This window comes from Callithrix jacchus, chromosome 11 (assembly GCF_049354715.1).
Source record: "Callithrix jacchus isolate 240 chromosome 11, calJac240_pri, whole genome shotgun sequence".
NCBI lineage: Eukaryota > Metazoa > Chordata > Mammalia > Primates > Cebidae > Callithrix > Callithrix jacchus.
Window position 1 is genome coordinate 82,167,198 of NC_133512.1, and position 4,862 is coordinate 82,172,059.

The window sequence follows — 4,862 nt, forward strand, 5'->3', positions numbered from 1 at the left end:
AACTTGCCTTGGTCTCTTTCTGCTTTATGTCCCTCCGTTGAATTCTTTCTTCTGAGGAGGCAAGAATTGAAGTTGCTGCAGCTGCGGACGGATTCGCTGCTGGTAACTCGGTCTCTCCCACCACTAACAAGAGGTCAGGCAAACTCTCCCTTTGGAGTTCGGAGACAACTACTCAGCATTAATGTTAAATATTGAGATCATAAGACTAACAAAATGGACTTCTAAGAATATCCCTTTCTGTTGACTCCAAATTTTTAGATAGAACTTTACTCCTTTAACCAATTTCAAGTTAAAGCATCTCTGAACCCACCTATGACCTGCAACCCCCCCCCCCTTCAAGATAACACCACCTTTTTGGGCCAAACCAATATCTAACCATTATGTACGGGTTGATAACTTTGCCTGTGACTTCTGCTTCCCTAAAATGTGTAAACAATTGTGACCTCACTGCCTCGGGACTGCTCACTCAAGGCTTCTTGGGTTTGTGTTTTTTTCCCCAGGCCACGGTCATTTCTGTTGGCCCAGATTAAACCTCTTTAAAATATTTTACAGAGGTAAATATTAACAGGCTTTGGTTTTTCTGTTAACACCTGAAAAGCTGCCTTTTGTAGAGGAGATTTGCATCTGTGGAGAAAATTTACATTGGTGAAATAGCCAGGCTTTCTCTGAGGCTCCACTCCCTTTTCAGGATCTACCAACTATTCTTTCTGAAAGCAGCTCCAGAATTACCTGAGACATTTCATCTGTCATATGCAGATGAAATATCTCAGGTAATTTTTTACCTGTGCTTGACATGCTTTTCCTGTTTTCATTCTCCCATAACCTGTGACACCACCTCTACACAGCCCAGAAAAACTTGGTCCACAGGTCTTTTGGTCTTTGGGCTAATGCATTTTCCCTCAAAATCATTTACTTCTATATTCATGCCCCCACATCTCCCTTCTTCATAATGAAGAAGATATTTAAACATCAAACATCTGTCCCTTCTCCGAATTTTTTTTTTTTTTGAGACAGAGTCTCGTTCTGTCACCCAGGCTGGAGTGCAGTGTTGCGATCTTGGCTCACTGTAACCTCCACTTCCCATTTCAAGCAATTCTCCTGTCTTAGCCTCCTGAGTAGCTGGCATTACAGCACGTGCCACCACGTCCAGCTAATTTTTATATTTGGTTGGGTGAGGGGAGGTTCACTACAAATGTTGGCCAGGGTGGTCTCAAACTCCTGACCTCAGGTAATCCGCACACCTCCACCTTCCAAAGTGCTGAGATTACTGGTGTAAGCCACCATGCCTGGCCCAAATTCGTATTTTCTATGACTTCCATGCATACCTGTCCACATGGTAAATCTATTATGCTTTTCTCTCCTGAATCTGTATTTTGTGATAGAGGTGTAGGGACCAAGGGAAAACTTCCCCTTTGCTCTCGGAAGGTACACTGAAAGATTAACTGACAAAAATCAGATTAACAGGAGAAAAGACATACACATGTTTTCACATGCATGGGGGAGCAATCACAGAGTGATTACCCCATCACACAACGGGGTACACATGACTACACACACTTTTTCTTAGGGGAAGGGACATAGTGAAGTGTGGATAATTTTAGGGGTACAGTAAATAATTTTTAGGGGAACTCAATTAACGTGAAGGACATACAATGGTCTGAGATGAAGTCTGTTGGGTTTGCAGAGCAGACAATGGCTTGTGACAAAAGTCTATCCAAGTGTGTTTGATGTTTCAATTAATGTTGCCCAGCCTAGTCTCAAACTCCTGGCCTCAAATAATCTTCCTCTTCAGCTTTCCAAGGTACTAAAATTAAAGGCACCAATGCACCTGGCCAGTGACCAACTTTGACAGTTAGTATTCGAACTTTGGTAATTAGTATTCGACTGTCAAATATCTTAAATTGATTTTTCTCCAAAATTTGAACTTGATATCATCTCTATAGTTTAAAATCCTTCAAATAGCTTCTCACAGTATTTTGGATAAATAATACAACATTTTAACTGAGTCAGGCTATTTTTCTAGCTTTAATTTGCAACCATTGCCCTTGTTCACAATTGAAGAGTGGAAAGATGGTGAAGTGGAAGGCAAGGATATGTCAATAGTAGGTTGCATCACTTCCCTGTTGCCTCGTTCTGCTCCTGAGAGAGCATCTAAAACAGGTAAGTATCAGTATATCCGCTGAAACTCTCCAAATTCTACCTCTACTCCTTTCAGGAAAGAGACATTCTCTACACACACATCAGCTCTATGTTCTGGAGCTTCTTGTTATGTGGGATAATTTTAGGGGGAAAAGTGAGTCACACTTTTCCAGGTTTCTTTTTCTCTTTAGGGGAAGCCTCATCCATGTGTGAGTCTATAGTTAATGGGTAAATTCAAATATCCAGATTTATGTCAGGAGTAGGCATATGCCTTATATTAAATGGAAAAAGTGCCTCAAAATGTTACCATACTCAAGCTGTCTTAATTCCTAACATTGAAATCAATCTTATTTTATTTATTTATTTATTTTTTGAGACATAGTTTCACTCTTGTTGCCCAAGCTGGAGTGCAATGGTGCAACCTCAGCTCACGGCAACCTCTGTTTCCTGGGTTCAAGAGATTCTCCTGCCTCAGCCTCCTGAGTAGCTGGGATTACAGGCATACGTCACCACGCCTGGTTAATTATTTGTATTTTTAGTAGAGATAGGGTTTCTCCATGTTGGTCAGGCTGGTCTTGAACCCCTGACCTCAAGTGATCCACCTGCCTCGACCTCCCTAAGTGCTGGGGTTACAGGTGTGAGCCACCACGCCAGCCTGAAATCAATCTTATTTTTAAAAGGTAATCCTGTTTTAAATAAAATGGATTTCACTTTGGGCACACTTTAGTGTAAATTCATTGATTCATTAACAAGCCCCAGTTACTTTCCTAAGATCACACAACTTTGTTTCTGCTTCCACCAAGTTCCCACACACAGGCACTCACCACAACTCTCACTGTACTCACTAACTTTCAATGGAAGCCAGGAGTGGAAGCCAGACACCTTGCCCCCACCACTCCCACAGAGATATACCATATGGGGGTGTGTGTGACACAGGTGATTCAAAAAACTGCTTTGCCTCCACTCTGATACGCTTTGCCAGAAAATGGGTCCCATTTTTATACATTTCTATTTATGTTAATAAAACCTGAGAGGGGGCACATAGAATTGGGAGATCTGTGGGTTGGGAGTTGGTGAGAAGAGGGGGAAAGGGCTTTAACACAGGGTGTTGCTTAAAGACATTAACCCTTGATAGGACATCAAAATAAGGGAGGTTGATGGACCCTGGAACCTGGGAAAGGAGAGGCACTTAGGGCAGTGCGTGCAGAGAGGAGGCTTGCAGAACATCCAAGATTCACTCAGTCCACTTCACATTTTAAATAAGAGCCAGTGTTATTCACTCCCAGGGGTGTTCCTAGCCTGAAGAAAGCAGTTTTGTGAACACAGATGAGGGGAATCGCTTGAACACAGGCAGGAGAATCGCTTGAACCCGGAAGGCGAAGGTTGCAGTGAGCCAAGATTGCACCATTGCACTCCAGCCTGGGCAACAAGAACGAAACTCTGTCTCAAAAAAAATCAAACAAATGGCCGGGCGCGGTGGCTCACACCTGTAATCCCAGCACTTTGGGAGGCCGAGGCGGGAGGATCACGAGGTCAAGAGATCGAGACCATCCTGGTCAACATGGTGAAACCCCGTCTCTACTAAAATACAAAAAATTAGCTGGGCACAGTGGTGCGTGCCTGTAATCCCAGCTATTCAGGAGGCTGAGGCAGGAGAATTGCCTGAACCCAGGAGTCGGAGGTTGTGGTGAGCCGATATCGCGCCATTGCGCGATCTTGTTACCTCCAGCCTGGGTAACAAGAGTGAAACTCCGTCTAAAAAAAAAAAAAAAAAAAAAAAAAAATTAAACAACAAAAACAACAACAAAAAAAAAGAGAATCTCTGAGTCTCAGCCATTTTCTCATTATTATGTACTTACAATATTATTTTTTTCTTATCAAAAATCTTTCTAGAGACTTTTTCAATTTATTCTATTAAAAACGCTTTATATTGTTGTGGCTGTCTATATACATCCTTTGATATACTTCTTACAAAGTCTGTTCTGGCTTACTAAGGTATGGCTAAGGACAAGATCCCCAACTTTACTTTAGAACATTGTGATGGACTTGTTGAGAGCATTTACGGTGCATTCAAAATCTGCAAAAAGGCCAGGCGCAGCAGCTCATGCCTGTAATCTGATGGGAGGCGAAGGCAGGAGGATAGCATGAGGCCAGGAGTTTGAGACCAGCCTGGGCAACATAGTGAGATGCTGTCTATAAAAAAAAGAAAAGAAAGAAAGAAGTAAGGAAGGAAAGAAAGAATCTGCAAAATATTTTACCAACACATCCACCAGGTTTTGCCCAAATGCCAGAGAAGAAAGAAAAAGAAAAGATGAAGGCATTATAAACATGATGGTGTACAGCACTGCTATCATTTCTCAGGTTGCTCAATACCAACCTCAATTCATCTTCTCCCAGGAAGCAATGTTTGTAAATTGCATCAGAATGGTTCTGGACTATCAGAAATGTTAGTCGGCCTGGGCTCCTGGAAGCAGTTAGAAAAGCTCTCATTTGTAATGTCATGTTGGTTTCTTATTAATATATCAGCCAAGGGGGAAAATGCCCAGATATTTGTGCTCACAGCAGTACATGATCACATCTCTTCTTGCATGAGGAATTTTAAGAGGGAAAGATTTCTTTAAGTGGTTGATTATATGAAAGGTGTGTGTCTGTCATCAAGAGCTCATAACCGAGTGTTTGGTTAACTTTCTGCTGTAGATGTTTTTGAGGGTTCTACTCCATAT